This window comes from Oxyura jamaicensis, chromosome 1 (assembly GCF_011077185.1).
Source record: "Oxyura jamaicensis isolate SHBP4307 breed ruddy duck chromosome 1, BPBGC_Ojam_1.0, whole genome shotgun sequence".
Taxonomy (NCBI): domain Eukaryota; kingdom Metazoa; phylum Chordata; class Aves; order Anseriformes; family Anatidae; genus Oxyura; species Oxyura jamaicensis.
This window is the reverse complement of record NC_048893.1, coordinates 49716206-49737726: the sequence shown is the minus strand read 5'-3', so window position 1 is coordinate 49737726 and position 21521 is coordinate 49716206. Positions and strand designations below refer to the sequence as shown.

General features: G+C 33.3%; 1 protein-coding gene across 7 annotated transcripts in view; it reads right to left on the bottom strand.

Annotated features, from left to right (window-relative positions):
- The window catches only part of MGAT4C (MGAT4 family member C), a 404287-nt gene that overhangs the window by 56157 nt on the left and 326609 nt on the right, over positions 1 to 21521 (bottom strand). For 4 of the 7 annotated variants that reach the window (XM_035337881.1, XM_035337888.1, XM_035337901.1 and 1 more), the window contains exon 3: positions 6063 to 6173. The exons of the other annotated variants lie outside the window; for them this stretch is intronic. The gene's annotated coding sequence lies outside the window, so the exon portion shown is untranslated. The remainder of the gene's footprint in view (positions 1 to 6062; positions 6174 to 21521) is intronic. 7 annotated transcript variants of the gene reach the window in all.

Here is a 21521-nt window from a genome sequence, read left to right as displayed (position 1 = left end):
TTCCAATTTTGCTGTTGTGGAGTTGTGGGGGAACAGAGGAAATGACATTTGCCATAGTAAAAACAACAACAACAACAACAAAAGTTAAATAAACTGCATTTACTTAATGCAAACTTCAGATAATTTAATGCCATAATTTAATGCCATTCCATTATGTCATTGAATCAATGTAATGTGATTAAAAAAATCAGGATTCACAACAGTTGACAATACTGATATTTAGACTGAAGTCTAAAATTATATTAGGATTTTCTCCGACCAACTAAAAATTTCATCAAATCAGTCTAACAGAACTATTGAGCCTAAAATGTAAGAAGGTAGCTGTCACAGTAGGTCTGATTCCAGGCCAAATCTGATCAGTACTTCATCTTCAACAGCTGTCAGGCAGATAGTTAAGAGAAAGTTCTTAGAATTCCAGAGTTATTTTGTGCATAAAGCATTGAAATATTTCAAATCAGCCAAATTGCTCAGAAGCAAAGTCAGTCCAAAATCATATAGACTAATTTATAAATTTTTTCTTCATATACATGGAAACTAAATATTCCTATTAGATTCCTATTAAAGAGGTGCTTTCTGTTTCTCTCATCCTCACAGATAAGTAGAAAATATACTAGGGAATATGTTCTAACTATTTACCTACCTTTAATAAAAACAATTTGTCTCAGGATTGAAGAAAACAAATATATGGAGTGAGGAAACAGAGAGGGTTTTGCAAGACTAAAAAATGATGCATTGATTGTCTCAATCAGATTTTAAGTCATTTATTTTTTCCTCATCATATTTATGACATCTGTTTCTAACTTACCATATTAAAAATAAATAAATAATAATAATAAATAATTTCATGCACTTAAGGATGCATTTCTGAATTGATTTAAAAGCATCTGCAAGCACTTTTCAGCCTTCAGTTGCCTAATTTGCTTCCTATCTTTTATTTAATGTTGTTTTCCTCTTTATTACACTAATTTCCTGAGTTGAGTCTGTAGTTTGCTACCTGTCAAGTTGTGATTTCTTACCAAAATGTTAATTTTGACCTATTGTTAGGGTAGTTGTAATATTTTCTTCCAATTAAAATTTCCTCAGTTTTAACTTTTTTTCCATATTTCCTGAAAAACTTTACACTCCCCAAAGCAACATAAAATACAATGTAAACACATTTCCATGTTTGTATTAAGTATTTTTTTATTTTTTTTTTTAAGATAGTAACACTTTCTCCAAGTGGATTATACCTACCTCTCCACAGTGGTTTGGACACAATCCATGATCAGTCAGACCTGCCTTATTTATTTATCTATTTATCTATTTAAATTAGTAAATTTAAATTAAAAAAATAAAATAAAAATGCCATCTGAGTGCCAGCAGGTTTTTCATGCTTTTTTTTTACAGCCTCATTTTATAAAAGATTTGAAGAAATAACCCAATTTACCATACAGTCTTAGCATCAAGAAAACCCAGACAGGACTGAAAAAACAGATCAAGCATATGAATTCAAGTCAAAGATCTAAGTCATGACAATTTAACTGGAAATCATAAGAATGTTATTAAAGCTAGCAGTTTTCATTTAAAGCAATTCTGTTTCTTCTCAGACAGATGATATTCCTTGTATTTCAACTATCTAATTAAATTTACAGGTTTTATCTTCAAATGGGTAATAAAAAATAAGTATTATTTCCAAAATTATTATTAAACTGGTAAATTTCATGAAAACAAAAATTGAAGCGTGACATTCTTCAAACTGATTGAAAAATAACTGGTGCAATCCTAGGTAAAATATATTTTTGAATCCATGGACAAACTTAGGTATGATAGTAGAAAAAGAGAAAATATTTTTCAATATCTTCCTCTCCTTTCAATTTTAACATTCTTTGACATCATTTAGTAAACTTTTTTTGTTGTAGTGTTTTTTTTTTTGTTTGTTTGTTTTAATTTAATTTTACTTATATGTTCTTCTAAGTATACACTTACAAAAATATTTCTCAATAAACTGTTTTGGATAATTAGAGCAGTATAAAACTTCATAACTATTTTTTGACTCAAATCATTTTATTAAAGTTTCCTTAAAGAACTTTCAGAAAACTTTCTGTTTCTATTTAGCTTACCAGTGTTACCGTATTGATATAAGCCAAAGTTGATCCAGTCTGAATAGTAACTGTTCCAAGGAATGGACAATCACCTGCTTGATCTGTATATGTAACATAATAATCACTGAATGGAAATGCTAGACACCTGAAGCTCACTGTATGTCACCGTTCTTTTTATGTTTTAAGCTATTACTTTTAAAAAAATGTGAATCCTTTACAAATACTGCTTATTATACATATTTCAATACATCAAAGCTGTAAATTCTGTTGAGTTCTCTATTCATGAATCAGAATACACATCGTTTAATGAATAAAAACAGTAATTGCAGACCAAGAATTTACAGTCATTTATTTATTTATTTATTTATTATAATTTTCACAAGGATTTACATTTGCTTTCACTTTATTCCAGTCCAAATAGCTTCAGATGCAGTGAACATTGAAGGAAAATGTTTTTTGTATTTATTTATTTATTTATTTTGAAACCTTGGTGATAAACATTTTGATCATGAAAAATACTTCATTTTAAAGTAATTGCTTAATAAATAGCAAGTAGCTCCAGTTACATATATTTGTCTTCTTTATTTGAAAAAATAAAATAAAATAAAATAAAATTGTATAGCAGTTTGCATTTATGCAAATTATTGCAAATTTGGTACAAAATGTCAAGGAATCCTAGTCTTTTTTAATTCTAGCATAATGTTTAGCACTTGATCTTTTTATTCAAACCATAGCTAACTAAAACATCCCTAAAACTCCTCAACTTGATGAACTTACTAGATTTAATCAGTACCTAATAGATTTAATCAAGAAAAAAGTAAGATTTGTCCAAACAGTCATGTCCTTTTCTATATTTCTTGAATTTATGTGTTTCTCTTTGCCAGCACTTTCCTAAATACCAACCACTTTTCACTATTACACTAACAATGGAATTCTAGTATAGGAAAAAGAGGGTACTTTTAGATTTTATCAAACCAGGTAAAGGAAAGTGATGTTTTATCCCACTTAAAATAGAAAAGAAAATGATCTGTCTCAAGAGACTTTTTTTTTTTTTTTCTTTGCCAGCCAAGGGCAAATATAGATAAGTCTCCTAAATGTAAGTTATTCTGTTCTATTTAGAATAAAAAGTCTTATAAATGTAAGTTATTTTATTCTATCTAAAATACAAAAATGGCCAATTATAGCAAATATATTTAGAGAGATTAAACTTTTATTAAGTTATTGATCTGACTTCTTCACGTTGAAGTTCAAATTTTATGTCATCAAAAATGTACTAGGTTTAGCTCCTAGTCCACTTGCTTAAACTGAGTGAGAAACTGCACTTAGGGAGCACTAGGGATTCCTGAAGAAGGATCTCTGGGTCTGTAAAGATGATATTGGCATCATGACATCTTCTTGTTTTTGAAATGAATACCAGAGGTGAAGAAAGGCAAGGCGTAAGTAGCTCTTCAGCTAGTATAAATTAGTTAGAAAACATCTCAACTTTGGATCAAGCTAAAGAGTTGGAAACATGGGAATAATTGGAAGATGGCTTTGTAGTCCCAAAGCTGGAAAAAATTATTGGCATGGCATACTGGGCATGAACCTAAGAACAGCTTTAATGATATTTCTGACTTTGTATATGAGTGGCATCAAATATGACTTTGCCACTGAAAAAAATGTTGGCACAAGTCTTCAGAGCATTTTTTTATTATTATTTATTAATTATTGGTAAAAAGTATTTCCATCCTAGTCATTGCATTTTGGGTAAGAAATCTTTAATGAAGTAAATCTCACTTTTACTGAGATGGTTAAAATATAGCCCAATTTTTTGAGGTGTTTCCTGGTCCCAGATCCTGGACCAAACTTGCAAGATTTTGTCATATAATCCTACCCATCTTCCATATGAAACAATGACATTCTAATCTACAATGTTAGTATATATGTATGTATAATGTATTGTATTATTAATGCAAAATTTGTTTTGATGCTGTACCACATAATCATTTTACCCAAACAAAAATTCTGCTCAGTAGCTTTTGTACAGTTGTAAAACATCCCATAGCTCTCCACTATACTTTTCAGAGTCCTTTACAAGTAATGTCAAAGGGCATTACCATTTGATTGATATCACTAGAACGATATTGTTCTATAATACCAAAAAAAAAAAAAACAAAAAACAAAACAACAACAACAACAACAAAAAACCTTTGTTCAAAGAGAACAAATGTGAACATTTGAGAAAAAATGTGATTCCAACTCATATGCTTATTTTTGATATTGCACAACTGTATATGAAAACAAAGTAAACTTACAATAAGCAATTCAAAACTGCTTTCTTGAGTTGTACTCATAAAGGAAACAAAAAGTTCTATAAAGGAAACAAAAAATAATAATGATTTCAGGGGCATATAAAGATGCCATAAAAAAAAAAAAAAAAAAAAAAAAAAGATTCAGTTCAGAACTTGTTTTTCAGGTAAACAAAGGTTAAAAAAAAAAAAAAAAACAGTAAAGTTGTTATAGTTATATGCAGAGAGTTATCAAGATATTGCTTATAACTATTCAAAAGTCAATAATACCTGGTTGAAAACTTGTTATTTTTTTCCCTTACAGAGTAAACCGTATAAGTTACTAAAATTAAATTAAATTAAAATAAAATAAAAATAATCTGATAAGTGTAATCCCTGTGTTTTTTATATTTTGAAGCCTTAGCTTGTTTGAAATGATTTTGAAGCAGGACTTCCCATCTAAGAGATGCTTACAGGGCTGAAAGATATGACACGAGACCAACAGAGACATGGATGTTTCTGAAACGAGGAAACAAACTGAGCCTAAGAGCATATCTCACAGTATTTAAAATGACAGATACATCTTGGAAACTCAATCTTGTGTTTGGGTGGCTGGTCAGCTGAATTTATTAGGATCTATGTACAACATAGACAATAATGACCAAATAACTAGACACTCATTGGTCTTCTAATCTGTGACCTAAAATCCTACCTTGAATAATGATAGCAATTTATCTGTCATCTTTCCTAACAACTTTCACAGTTAGAATTTATAGCAATAAATTATTTCTGTTCTGGACAATAGGCAAGCTCCACACAGTTCTCTGGTTATTAAACCTCGTTTATAATGTACGTGATCTGTAAACAGGCATAGTACTTCAGCTGATCTGTTCTGGCTGCACTTTACTAATGCTCATCCCCAGGCATGAATTCTAATCAGAGGTCAGGATTACCTAAATAGACAAGATTATTACTATTGCTATTGCTATTATTACTATTACTATTGCTATTGCTGTTATTATTTCTTTGCTATTATTTGAAACAAACAAACAATTTTAAATAGCCAGAAAAAACATCTACCATTCCATAGTCCAAGCTAGAGAACCATATGTAATAAGACCCATAAGAACCATATGTAATAAGGGATTTAAGGTGTAAAGACCTCGTAGGCCTTTTCTAGAAGGTTTACCATTAACGTGTGGCAAGCTAGCATTCCTCTGTGTACTGCAGAATCAAGATTTAAGAAAAACATATCTAGTCAAAAGTTTCATGCTTAAGTTTCTGTAGCTGAGCTGTGGCTTGGTAGTTGCTAGCAATAAGTAAACACGTGGTCAAATATTATTATTAAAGGCAATTTTTTTAATCTAAAGCAATAGTTTGTGGTTTAAAAATAAAAGTGCAAATGTGGGGAAGACCAAGCAAAACTGCATTAGAATTCCCCCATTTCCAAATGTTATTAGTCTTTCCATTGACACCTAAAAAACATGAATATGTTGGACTCACTATCCTCAAATATGTCAACTTTACAAGCATTTAAGAAGTATTGCATGAGGCAAGTTAAAGTTTAGGTAACAGAACTGTGAGAAGTTTTGGCTAGAAATTTTCTGTTAAAGTCCAGTCTAACTAAAAAACAATATTTAATTAGGCTCCAGTATATTTTGTCCATGGTGCAGGGTTTTTGTATCCAGCTCAGAAATAAGCACATTCCACTCACCACAGCTGTTTTGTCAGAATGACATTCTCACAGTAAAACGACTAATAACAGCACACCAGCTTCAACGCCTTCAGGAAATTAGCCATCAGGGTCTAAGAAAATTCTGGCATGCTGGAAGTTTGGTGGAAAAAAAAAAAAAAAAAAAAAAAAAAATCTGTAAATAACTTTTTAAATCTTTTTTTGGACCAAGCCCCTTCCTCTCAACACATTTCTTATATATATATATATATAATATTTTTTCAGCTTGTCTAGATGCAATATAGGTTACATGAATTTGAAATTTCACCACTAATGTATACTTGGTTTAAACAAACAAACAAAAAGTCACCTCATATTATTACAAATACCCTCTTTCCTTTTAACCAACACAGAACCTGAAGACAATAAACTTCAACAATATTAATTCCCAATTTGTAAAAACAAAATACATTTCGTAACTGCAATCTTATAGGCATTAATAATTTTTGACACAAAGTACAGCATTTAAGTATGTAACCGGATGACTGAACCTGAAAATTAAGTGTCTCAACAATTATGTGTAATCATTTGGTTTGCAATTATATATATCCACACTGTTGATTCTGGAAATGACTGCAGGTGCAAAATTGAAGACTGGGTTATGTCTCTTTTTAAAGCATGGTCCTTAACGTAATTTGTGTCTTAATACACATTTGCAGCATATATTGTAAGTGTATTGTAAATGTATTCTCTAAAGCTCATATCTATGCTATGAATACATAACATCAGTAGCACAGATTGCATATTATAGTTCCAGAATACCAATTGTGTTTTAAAATGCCTAGTGATTGGAAAGTAGTAATTTGCATATGATGTGCAGGAGCTGCTGAAAAGTTTCAACATTTTTTTACATGATAAGGTTTAGTAGTTCACATTATTATGCCTACTAAAGTTAACCTTAGAGAATATTGCAGAAAACCAGAAATACACATCTCAAAATTTAGAGTTCTTCATTTACTAAAGTAAATGAAGTAAATTTTCATTTATTTTATTCATTTATTTTTTTTATTTATTTAAATTTAAAAATTCATTTATTCATTTATTAATATTTCATTTATTTTTTTATTCATTTATTTATTTTATTCATTTTCTTCATTTACTAAAGCAAATGAAGTAAATCTTTTTTTTTTTTTTTCACCAGTATGACTGACTTTTAAAGTACATTGATTTTCATAACACAGATTTTCTTTACAATTTTTACTTATCTGTTGTTTTTTAATCCAGTGATTATAATGGTATTTTTTAAAAACAAACAAACAAAAAATGATGACAAAATGACTTTTTTTTTTTTTTTTTTTTTTTTTTTTTGAAGCACAGAGACTATCAGAGATATACCAGCTCTGTTTCTGACTACTCTATAAACCCATCGATCTTATTGCTTCCATTTCTGCTTACTGCTGCTTTCACTGAGAACCTGGGGGAAAGCTTCAGATGCTCCATTAACGGTATTTCATGGTAGTAAAACAATTAGAAACTGAAGAGATGAAAACATTAGATCTTTATTCACTAAGTTTTACATATCTTGGATGTGTATATCTGCCATTAATTTGGTCAAGTGACACATTTTATTTTCTTAATTCCCCTCCTCCATCCTATTCTTTAATTGGAATGAGAGACAAATCAAGATTATTCTCCAGTTATTTTTTATTTTCTCATGCAAATTGTAGTTTCTAGAAACATATACAACAGTGCATCAGATCCACATCAGTTTTTAGGTATTTGTGAAGTGTTCTATATTTTGTGTGGGAGAGAGTCTATTATGTACGCAAACATCTAATATGTAAGCTATAGCATTGTTATTCTTTCTAAGTAAGGCACATTATTTTAAAGGAAATATAGTGATGAATGCTGAATTGCAGATAATAAAAGAAAGATATTCTTAACCACTCATGTGCAATGTAGATATTACTATATTACTATAATGAACACTCAATGGACAAATGGAAAAAAATATATATATATATTAGTGGAAAGATAATAACTAGTTAAGAACTTCTCAATTTCTGTCTGAAAACCCTTACAAATTGACGGAAAAAAAAAAAAAAAAAAAAAAAAAAAAAAAAAAAAAAGTGCTTAGAAATAATAAAGCCCCTCACCATTACAAGATTACTAAAAAACCTAGATGTGTTGAACTGACCTACCATGCTCTACATTTTTAGTAATGTATTGTTCCTTTGGAATCTCGATAATACTTACAGGACTAATTTTCCAAGTCAATTGATTATGCTGAATAATACTTTCAGTATGACAATATTTTCAATACTACCATAAGACGCACTACTCAGAGAAACATTCTGTATTGGATTAATGTGGCAAGGGTTTGGTTGCAGGGGGGGATTCAGGGGTTTCCTCTGTGAGCAGAGAGAGCCCAGCAGCTGCCCCAGGTCAGATCAGAGCCAGCTCCAACTGGCTCCAAAAGGCACCTGCTGCTGGCCAGAGTTGAGCCAGTGAGCAATGCTAGTTGGGCCTCTGGGAGGGTATTAAAAAAGGGAATAAAGTGCTGCACAACTGCAGCTGGGAGCAGCTTGGAGAGTGAGCAGTGAAAACCAGCCCTGCAGAAACACCAAGGTCGGTGCAGAAGGAGGGCAAGAGGTGTTCCAGGTGCTGAAGTAGAAGTTTCCCTGTGGCCTGTAGAGAAGCCCATGGAGAGGTGGAGCAGACTATCCCCCTGCAGCCCATGGGCAAAATGGTGGAACTGATCTCCATGCTGCAGTCCATGGAGGAGCCAACAGTAGAGCACGTGGATGTGGCCTGAAGGAGGCTGAGGACCATGGAGAGCCCCCGCAGGCTCTGGGCCAGAGCTGTGGCCCATGGAGAGGAGCCCATGCAGGAGCAGGGGATCTGGAGGGAGCTGCTGCCTGTGGGGGACACACGTTGGAAAAGTTTGGTCCCTGTGATACAGACCCATATTGGAGCAATTCTTGAAGAGCTGCTGCTGTCTGTGGGAAGCCCGTGCTGGATACATTTGGGAAGGGCAGCATGCTGTGGGAGGGACTTCACATTGGAGCAGGGGAAGACAGTGACCATGAAGGAGCGGCGGAAACAAAGCATTAGGGACTGACCACAGCCCCCCTTCCTCTTTCCCCTGTGCAGTCACTCAGGGGGAGGAGTTAGAAGAGGGTGGATGGGGGGAAGGTGTTTTTGGTTTGCTTTTAGTGTCTCACTGCTCAAATCTGCTAGTGATAGGCAAGAAATTACATTAATCTCCCTATGCTGACTCTGTTTTGTCTGTGACGATAATTGTTGAGTGATTGCCCTGTCCTTATCTCAACCCTTGAGCCCTTTCCATTGTATTTTCTCCCTCTTTTCTTTTGAGGAGGAGGAGTAAAAGAGCAGTTGTGGTGGACTTCAGCTGCCCAGCAAGGTAAAACCACTACAGGAATTCATATCATCTTCAATAAGATGCAGAGCAGAATTTTCTTATTTTCTTCATAAGAAAAATTAGGTAATTTTTCCTTCCTAAAGTGTTCTGGAGTTCTAGAGCTCTAAGGCTTCATCCTTGGCAGTTATCTAATGTTCATTGGCCTATAAATCATACTTGATTATAAACCATGTAAATCATGATTCAAGTATAGAAAATTTGTGTAGCTGGGAAAAGTGTAGAGTGCCAGGGTAGAAGATGAGGAACTTACCCACAGTGAGGACAGGTCTCACCATCATTAGAACTGGGTTTTATCCTTGATGATGTATATGTACATAATCCAGATTTTTTTATTTCCAAATTTTTATATTAAATTTCAGTTAATACATCCCTATTTTTAGGGGTTATATTCACTAGATATTTTATGTAAAAAAAAGAAAAAAGTATAGAAACAAACAAACAAAATTTGGTTTCACTGTGCATAGTACATGAGTATTCTGCTAATCAAATGTATCTGTTTTAAGGCATTTCATAAAGCCCTTCATCACAGTTTTCATTTACCATTTTACTGAAAGAAAGCTTTCAAAAAGGTTGGCAATTTACAGATTCATTCTGAAACCCACGTTCTGAATTCATAAATACATATGTTCAGTCAAGCTGCATTTGTGAATACTACATGTACAGTAAAAAGCAATTAATGCAGCTCATATTTTCAAATTAAGGTAGTCCCATCAGGTTGCTATCAGGTTCCACAAAAACTCATAGGCAATATTATTTGAATTAGTGAACTCACTAAAAAATATCATAAATAAACATGACCTAGTAGCTGTATAGTTAGGTTCGTGTAGTGTCATAGCTGAGCCTGTCTTTCCCACTGACGCCCTAGAAAATAAATTTGTAAAGCAGTAGGCTTTTAATGTTTCAAATTAATGTTTTAAGGTTTCAAATACCTGTGAAATTCACTGAATATACTATGCACTCATATCAGTCACCATGTATATTCTTATAACAGAGATTTCTTTTCCTCCTTTAGTTTGTTTAGTATTCCTGTAACTCTGAATGATAAAAATAAATAAATAAATAAATAGTAGTTCTAAAACAGGACTCTCTTGTATATGGATACTCCATTCACAGGAAACTACGGTAAAAAAGCTAAGAGCAACTTATCTAAGAGCAAATTTTCAGAAATGCTTTGGTCCTATGTGACACGTTGGACATGTTGAAAGAATATTTTTATGAAGCCATGTATTATTGGAATTGACTATAATTCTTCCTTTGTTGGTAATTTAAGTTAAGTGACCTCTATGCATTTCTTCCCAGAAAACAAGTTAATAGGTAGGTACTTCCTAGACTGATTGGAGGCAGGTCATGAGAACAGCTTGTCCAGAAATGATATAAAAGTTCTTACTTTGCCCTTCCCAGAAGTAGTAGTCAACATGACTGCCTTCCAAGCAAGAGATTGTACTAACATGCCTGGAGGCAGGTCAACATATATAGACAAATGCCTATTCAAGTCTAAATTCAAAGTCTTAATGTTTTAGCAAGAATCTAGTTCAGAATGCATCGAGAGAGGGAACATATCTAAATCAAATCCTTTACCTTTACCAGAAAACTTATCTGCTGCTTAAAAAAATTGATATACGTTTCTCTAAAGTCATTTATAAGGTACATCACGTACCGCTGTCAGTAATTTTAAAAAGAATTTAAATTCCTTTTCAAACCTCAAAAGATTAGAGAAAATACCAAAATGGATGATTAGCAAAGCAAGACATACATCTTCATTTCTGGGGGTGTTGGTTGATGCCAACAGGCTCACCGTAGGGTGCTGAGGGAGCTGGCAGAGGTGATTGCCAAGCTGCTTTCCACCATCTATCAGTGTTTCTGGTTAGATGGATCGGTCCCAGAGGACTGGAGGCTTGGTGACATGATTCCCATCCACAAGAAGGGCTGTAAGGAGGATCCAGGGAACTAGAGGCCTATAAGCCTGATCTAGGTTCCAGGGAAAGTTACAGAGCAAATCATCTTGGGTGAGATCACATGGCATGTACATGGCATCCAGGGGATCAGGCCCAGCCAGCATGGGTTCACGAAAGGCAGGTCATGCTTGTCCAACTTCAACTCCTTCTATGACTGTGGGACCAGACTGGTAGATGAGGGAAGGGCTGTTGATGTAGTCTACTTAGACTTCAGCAAAGCCTTTGATGTGGTCTCCTATAGTATTCTCCTGGGGAAACTGGCTGCCTGTGGCCTGGACATGTATACTCTTCTCTGGGTAAAGAACTGGCTGGACGGCTGTGCCCAGCAGGTAGCGGTTAATGGAGTTAAGCCCAGCTGGTGTCCTGTTACAAGTGGTGTCCCCCCAGGGATCGGTACTGGGGCCTATATTTTTTAATATCTTTATTGATGACCTAGATGAGGGGATTGAGTGTACGCTCAGTAATTTTGGGACGAGAAAGGAAGTTAATAATCACTTTCTAAAGGCTGCTGTATTCCACTTTTACTGCCTCTAAAGATGGTTGCTGTCATATCAGGTAATGAGCCATGTAAACTCTTATTGCTAGAAGCCTCTACGTAGAAGATAAATATTTTAAATAGATAAGATAAATATCCAAACATATTTCCAACATACTTTAAAATTGTAGTTAGCAGTAGCTGAACTTTAAAAAAAAAAAAAATCGAATGAACAATCCTTCATTTTGTGTATCATTTTTCTATATAAATAAATTATATATATTTATATGTCCTGTCAGGCATCTTGCCTTGAGAAATATAATGTAATTTAAAGTACGTCACTTCAGAAGTCACATGGGAGATATACAAAAGCAACTAGTATTTTCTTCAAGCTGTGAAATTACAAAGGACTATCAATATCTGTTTCCCATAGCAACCCATTTGTTGACCCACTTTTTATTAGTTTGTACCTCATTTCTGATTTCCAATAAAAGAAAATAATAAAAGAAAATAATAATTACTGAAATATAACTGAAATTTGATGCCAAAAAGTATTGACCGAATACAGAAATGCACAGTTTTTGTTTTGGTATAAGCCACACTTTATTTTCACATTTTTTCAGTAGCAAACTGTGTGTGTGTGTTTATATGTGTGTATGTACATGTATATAAAAATGTAATGACCATATCAGTGTCATCAAAAATAACATTGGATTCCATTGCTTAAGTAATTATTATGCATGCCTTGTATAATCATGTATAGCTTGATTAGCACTTTTGAAAACAAAAAGTATAGATTAAATAAATTGACAGCTATTAATATATCATAACAATGGCATACTGTTAAAACATGCATCCAGGAAAAAAAGGTCATGTGATCTCCTGGACTCTTTCAGTTGCAAGACAGTTGAGTCAACATACAATTTTTCAGTTTTTCCTACAACAAAATGACCTAGCACATCAGCTAAAAGCTGATTTCTGAGCATCCCATCATTATGCTCCTATGAAACAGAATAGAAGAAAATAAAGTGACGCAAAATGCATCAGCAATTTTATATATCCAAAGGCCAGTGTGTAGAGGGAAACAAACCTGTCTTCCTAGGCAGCTGGCTTTGTTTTCTCTTCTTCTCATATCCAAAATGCATTTCTGATCCTAATATCTTTCACATTAGACTCTTATGGAGCTTGTAGAATTTATTCTGTTCCTATCACATTTTATTTATTTATTTATTTATTTTCTGTAATTCTTTCATCTTTAAATCTTACTAGAAGCAGTGCAATAAATGTCTTGACTTGTCTGATATTCAAAGACTTACTGATCTCAGAAAGCAGTTTTGGTGAGAAAAAGGGAACAAAGCTTTTATAAACTGAGCACTAAAATTTAGTTAATTTGGTTAAAATTCTTTAGGGTCCTTGGTGTATCTCAGATATGTCTTGACTAGATTTATATCTGCATGTTATGTTAGGAGGTAAAGGTAATAATATAAGTCACTACAGAAACTTGAATAAAATTACTGAATAACTGAGAACAACATGGTAAGTCTACTTACAGGCATCATACATTGATAATGAACAACAGTATTAGAGATATCTCCACTTTTTAGTTTTATTTAAAAGTGCTTCCCTCCCTCAATACTTATCCTGCTTTTTTTTTTTTTTTTTTTTTTTTTTTTTTTTTTTTTTACTGTTAAATGACAGAAAGTGATTGTATAACTCTTACCTTGTTTTATATACTGCATTGCTTGCTGATAGTTATCCAATGGACAATTAGAGAAGTTTTGTTTAAATTTTGGTTGTGTTTGACAAATAAATCTGCAGCTTTTACACCATCTAGACTTATGAAGAGCCATCTACTTAGGCATTAATGGTGCAAAGATATGCTCCAGAAAATTTCCAAGGTCATTTAGAGCTCTTAGTTGATGTCTGTCTGCATGTTTAAGCATGTTTGAAAACAAATCTTACAGCACTTATGTTATTATGCACCCACAGACACACAGTAATAGTATATTTGAACATAGTTGTAAGGCTACTGGTAGATTGTAAACTTATTTTCACCTGGCAAATGCATAAGAGACATGGCATAGCTGAAATTAAAATATTTGCATTCCTTCTCCACAGTCTTATATTGGATTAAAGATTTTTCCATCACTACAGCTGTCAAACTACAACAAAAGCTTTAGTTAGTTTGCCTTCACTTAAACACCTGTGTACTCATTTATTATTATTATTATTGATACAGTGGTGTTTTTTTGTTTTTCATTTTTTTATTTTTATTTTTTTTTTTTTCCCTACAACTGCATTTCTGATTTTCCTAACAGATCAAGACTTTAATATTTACCCACTAGAACTAAACTTTATGTCAAGGAAGTTAGTCCCTTGATAGTTCAAATGTATGCAAATGTGATAGTGCTATGGCAGCTTTTAAGAAACTTTCCAAATACTACAAATTCCAAAGGAAACTTTTCTCTGCAAATAAAAAGCTATCTTCAGTTATTACAGTTGCAACATATTTTCCTAAAATCTAGAGATATTCTTTATGCTGAAAGTGGTACATTTAATCTGTCTTCTCAGCAATTGTACTGTCAGGTATTTTCCCTGTTTATTAACCAATTACTTTGGTGGCATTTAGGCTCTGGTAATCAGGAAGCTGGGAAGAAATTGAAAGTACAGTAGCATCACATAAATTACACATGGAAAAGATACAATTTGTAATTATGCTATGGATTACAGAAAACAACAACAACAACAACAAAATTTTATGAAACCATTAAGGAGGAAAAAGATTATTTTTTAAAGAAATGCAGTGTCCACAAAAGAGGCAATGTTTTTGAATGTATCAAAGCAGAATCAAGTCTGGAAATAGGAAGCTGGCTGTACCGTTTCTTCTTCTGATAAACTGGGATATGTTGCAGGTCATGGCACTTCATAATATAAGTTGTAATATGAACAAAAATGGCTGAATACTGAAAAAGTGCAATCTTCAAAAACATTGAGGATCACCAGGTCTCATGTTACATGTCTAACATAAGGCAACTTCTGGACTCTTCTCACAAGGGTCACCCCAGCAGTCTCCTGTTACCAAAATGTTGCCACATAAACCTAATACTGTCTGAAAGACAGTAAAAACTCTTTACAGCAATGTACATTGTTTAGATCCACCATGATTTCAACAACCATCTGAAATAATTCGAAAAACTTAATTTTCTGGAAACGACGAGTATGTTTTTACTACAGTAAAAGGTCTTTGTGGATGCATTTTTTTTTTCTGTGTATATATAAAAAAAAAAAAAAAAAAAAGTTGCGTCTAGTATGAGCAACTAATCATTTTGTCCCATTTAAAGGTACATGTTCATCTGGAAGCCTTCTTGAACCTAAGAAGCGAGTCACTATTACACCACAACTAAGAAAAGGAAGCTTTGATTCTATACTAGAAGCACAGAAGTGTCTATCTCATATCTTTTCTTCCTTTGTATCTTTTTTGGGAGGGCCACATACATGTAGTAGCTGACTATGTCTAGCATACTCGCTCAAGTTTTTATATGCTTGCATTGCCATCTTCACCTGCAGCTGAAACTTGAAGTGGTCACATTCATCCTTTTATAATGATTCTTGCATTAAAATTAAGATCGTTCTTACTACTAATTGCAACCTTAAAGGTAAAGGTGCTCAAACAGACCAAAGAAACTGATAACTGTCTGATTGACGTTGATTCAGGGACAAGAATCAACTTGCAGCAAGAGACATATGGGCTAACGGACCTTGAGCTATAGAGAATGAATAAAGAACTCCTAATACTGGAGGATGAGGTCTGCTTTCTTGGTACCCAGTAGACCTTGTAACTGAGAAGAACAATTTCCAAAAGATGGGGTATATAGGGAAGAATCTTTTATCTAACCACTGGAAAAACTTTATGCCTGGAATGACGTGCATATGTATTTGTAGCCCATGATGAAGAAACTGCAATTTGCATTTCAACAAACATCTTCCAATAAAGTGTTGGATCACATCAACAGGATAACATCACTTCACATCCTCTACCCCATACTAGGAAATATTAAATAGGCATAAAAGACTGCTGATTTTCACTCTACTCTCTGACAACTTCTGATACACAAGGCTATATCCACAGCCTTATCAATTCTGCTTCCCTCAAAGATCTTATAAAAAAATAGGAAGAAGATTTTAGAAGGTGTGTATATACATACATATATACCTTTGTTATGAAACTAACACATGCACATATATGTATCTCCTATGTTTAGAAACAATGTTGAGACAATTTTGATATCACCCAAACATTGAAATGTAATTTGTTAATATGTATTGTGGCACTGCCACAGCATGGCACATAACCAGCTCCCAGTATTTCTCCATGTGGTGGTTTTACTGTGCTAGGCAGCTGAACACCACAACCGCTCTCTCACTCCCCCTCCTCAGATGAGGAGGGGAAGAAATAAGGGAAAAAACAGCTCACGGGTTGAGATAAGGATGATTTAATTAAAGGGAAATATATATATATATATATTATTAAGGAAATATTATTAATTAAACAATTCAACTAAAGGGAAAAAAGGGAAAGGGGAAGAGGGAGGGGGAAAGAGAATAACTAAACAAAACAAGTAAAGGCTATGTGGAAGTGCAGAGGAAAGAAATTACTCTGCTTCCCACAAATGAGCGATGCTTGACCACGTCCTTGAAGCAGGGCCTCAATGCACGTAGCCGGTGTTCAGGAGGAGGACAGACGTTTTCGCAACGAGAGCCCACCCCCTCCCCCTCTTCTTCCTTTTTCCACCTTTTATTGCTGAGTGTGACATCATATGATATGGAATATCCCTTTGGTTGGTTTAGGTCAGCTGCCCTGCTGATGTTTCTTTCTCACTTTTTTTGCCCACCCTCTAGGAGGGTCAGAGAGAGTCCTGATGCTGTGCCAGCACTTCTCAGCAGTAGACACAACACTGGTGTGATACCACTGCTGTTCTAGCTACAGGTGCAGAGCGCAGCACTGTATGGGCTGCTGCAGGGAAAGTTAACATCCCAGCCAGACCCAGTACACTCCATTAAAATAAAATATTATAATGAGTTATTTTTCTCTTGTATATATAACACGTGTCTGACAGAAAATAATGTGTTTTTTTTTTACTTCATATTTTGGAAAAAGTCATCAAAGGAACATATGGTACCAAAAACTTTTTTATTTTATTTGTATGTGAACATTCCATTTTAAATGGACAAAAATAGGTGTGTAAGCTTTGATGTAGTCTGCTCTGGGAAGTTATTTTGAAAATCAGATTAAAATTTCTTATATGTGTCTGCAGAATTCTCCTCATAGGCTAGGAGCACAGAAGTGTCTATCTCACAAGGCTGAGCTGATCCTGCACAGTAGAAATGCTGACTTATTGCCTTCCATAAAATGTACAACTCTAATTTCCCTTAACATTTAATAATAAAAATACTCCAGATACTGTATATTAAAAATACATTTACAGAGAATTAATTAAAGTGCAGTCAATGACTCCAAGTATGCATAATATATAAAATATATCAGGGTTTGAGTTCAGTTCATTATTGACTTTTCTTCCTACTTTTTGTGCTACATGTTAGCAAGTTGCTTCCCTTTACATATATTACATAATATCCAGTCTTTCCTATCTGAACTTCCTCTGATGCAGCTTCATGCTGTTCCCTCACATCCTAACAGGATAGAACATCTCAAGTTGGAAGGGACCCACTAGGGTCCATTGAGTCCAATTCCTGCTTCTACACAGAAGTACCTGAAAATTAAACCATATGTCTGAGAGTGTTGTCCAAACACTTGAACTCCATCAGGCTTGGCACTATGACCCTGGAAAGTTTGTTCCAGTGCCTGACCACCCTCTCAGAGAAGCACTTTTTCAAAACACATATTTGTAATTTGAATGATCCATTAGACTTCCATGAAACTCTAGCCTTTTTTTTTTTTTTTTTTTTTTTTTTTTTCCTCCTATCAACATGCAATTCAGTGTATATAGAATAAACATTTTACATTTTCTGTATTCTGTAACCCAGTGTTACAGCCCTATAAAGAAAGACTCGGAGGACTCAGAGAAACTCATGTCATTGTATCTTTTTTTTTTTTTTTAAACTATTATGGAAAAAATAATTATAATGATATTTTACATGAAAGAAATTATTCAATATATAAGATGACTTACTTTCTTTGAGATACATGGATCAGGAAAAATATTGTGTCCATCATACTAGACTTATGCTCTAATTAGTGTTTATGAATTGAAGTGAAAGCAAGCAAGAGGTGTTTGAAAACCTAGAAATTTCCCCTGTCAGGTAGAAATGAAATATATTGTTCTGTTTCCTTGTATTTCAGGTACATTAATGAAAGTAGTAATATTTGCAGACCACGTGCCATTTTGCCATATAGTCACAATTTGTTCTTTCACAAAGAAAATCAGAAAACTGCTGAGTATTATAGATATTAATGGTTGTTAGAAAAATGTAATAAAGGGCTCATCATCTAAAGCATTGCCAGGCTTTTATGTCATTATTCATGAATGACTAATGTCTTCAGAGGACAGTAGCTCTGATATCCAAGGAAGCAATGATGAGCCCCAGGGTAGAAAGATGCAAGGAAGCAGTTTGTCATAGTATCCAAATACCAGAGCTATGTATGTGATTTTAACAAAAGTGAAAATGAATTAGTTTTCCTGAATGTTAAGAATAACATGTTATTCTGGAAGAGAGGGAAGGAGTGGAGTGGGAGATGGAATGGGAAAGAAAAATAAAAACAAACAATACGAGAACAAACCAGATTAGAATTTGATAGCTAGCAAAATAGCATACAGCCTTTTTTTATATTTTGGCTGCACTTACTAATTAAGCTCTCAACAAAATTACATTTTACAGAGTAATTAATATTTTAGCAACATATTACAATAGAATTCATTAGCATCAATAATTAAACATAAAATAATCTGTTAAAATAAATCAAGAGTAATTCATTTATTTTCTAGCCAATTTTTAAAGTGTATTTTTTTAATTAGTCATATATATTCAAAAAACACAGCTCACAATCTTTACTAAGAAAAGAATGGGATTTGATATTGAAATAAGCAGCTAACAGTGTATCAGTGATTGTTGTATTGTATTAATTACAACAATTTTTATTTTTTTCTTTTTCTTCACCTACTACACTATCTTCTTGGTTCATCAGAAACAGGATTTAGGCCAATGCTGAGAAAAGCCACCAGGAATCTTTTCATTGACTTTGAAAAAGTTTGGAGAAGTGGATTCTCTATAAACAAAGAATTCTCCAGATATGGGGAACAATTTCATTCTACGTCCTCTCATACATTTTTTATAGTGCTAGTAGCTTTCAATACATAAATTCCAAGGATATAAGTGAAGGATATAAGTGAGGATATAAGTGAAATTTAAACAGGTATCTTAATACCAGTGATAGGACAGGATACATTTTGCACTGATAATACAATCACATTTCTGTGTATATATTAAAAAAAAAAGTTGCGTCTAGTATGAGCAGCTAATCATTTTGTCCCATTTAAAGGTACATGTTCATCTGGAAGCCTTCTTGAACCTAAGAAGCGAGTCACTATTACACCACAACTAAGAAAAGGAAGCTTTGATTCTATACTAGAAGCACAGAAGTGTCTATCTCATATCTTTTCTTCCTTTGTACCTTTTTTGGGAGGGCCACATACATGTAGTAGCTGACTATGTCTAGCATACTCGCTCAAGTTTTTATATGCTTGCATTGCCATCTTCACCTGCAGCTGAAACTTGAAGTGGTCACATTCATCCTTTTATAATGATTCTTGCAACAAGAATCTCTCATACATTTTTTATAGTGCTAGTAGCTTTCAATACATAAATTCCAAGTATGGTAACTTTTGAGGATATAAGTGAAATTTAAACAGGTATCTTAATACCAGTGATAGGACAGGATACATTTTGCACTGATAATACAATCACATTTTTGTTTGTTTGTTTGTTTGTTTATTTAGTTACTGGGGAAGCTCACCATAGTTAAATGAAAGAAATAATGTATTTTATAACAAAGGAGTGGGAGGCAACATGTATTTTCATTATATCAACTATTTATATATTTACATGATGAGTCTAAGACTACAGATTTTACAATACATAGTTACCTGTGAAGTCTTATTACACTCCCTAAAATTTTCAGGAACATATCAGAAATTAAGATGCAGGTATGTACATTGAGGTGGTTACATGTAAGCTATGCTCTCATCTGTGAAAAATTAGGTTTACCTCATTAAATATGCCTGTTTTAACACAATGAGGTCGTGCCAACATAGTGCTGGCAGATTGAGATGTGTGTTATTCTGAAACAGCAGCTGGATGCTAACTGAAATCTCTGCAGAAAATTCCAAGTTTGGAAAACCCAGTAGGACTTCCCATTTCGAAGGGCTAAATCCACACAATTTTTGTCTAATCTCATATAATTCTGCTATCAGATAGAACATACTGGTTAATTATAAATAGCATTAAGCTAAATAGTAATACTAATTAATACTAAATAGTACTATTAATTTCATGGTTTATTTGAAATTACATAAATTATATGTTTTTATTTCTATTTTTATTTTTGCTGATATATGAAACAATATGTAAAAGTGAATTTCAGGATGGTCTGTCTACCTGCCCACCCAAACACTTTATGTCAACTCACCTTCTTTGAGCATTTATAATTCTATTAATTAACATAAGAAACATAAGATACACAAGTTTTTAGTCAAAGAATATCTATGTTAAGGTAGCTCAAGGGACATTATTGCCACAAGTTATAAGATGTACCATCTAAAACAAAATCAAAAGAAGACTTGTGTGTTTGTGCGCAAGCACACATACACATGCATATGTGTTTCAAATGTATGTAAATCAAAACTATGTATATATTTTTGTGTATGTTAGATAATTAGATTTTTGTATAACCTAAAACATTAGGATTCTTGTTTGGAAAAAGAAACAAACAAACAAACAAAAACAATAACAAGACCCCATGACCGACAACATAAGACAATGTAGTTAAAATTAAACAGAAATAAATATTTGATCTTCATTTCTTAAAAATAACTGAGATTAAGTGCCATACTCTGTTACATGAAATATCTCTTCTTACACAAGCATTGTGCTTATGTGTTCCATAATAAAGTCACTGTTTTGTTGGGCAAAGAAGAAAATACTTAGCATGACATTCGGTATTGGATTCATACACGGAACAAATGACTGTGTCTTTTATCTTGTACAAGAGCAGAGCATGGCAATGTAAGGAATGGTATCACTACTATTAAACTTGTATATGAGGAAGAAGAAATGTAAATTTAATGCTGAAAAGTTCCTTTGTTTTAAAATTTGAAACTCCAACAGAGAAATATAGAATGTGACAGAAATCTACTGAAACCAGTGAAAATCTTCAGGTGTGGCTATTAGGCCTGACTTACCTTCAGATATACCTTGAAATACAAATGTATAAAGCATATATATATATACATATATTTGGACATTTGGTGGTAGAAGTGGCATTAAGGTGAAAAAAGATATTTGAGGAAGAGAACTACCTGGAAGGTCTGTCTACCAGAAGCTTTGGAGATGTA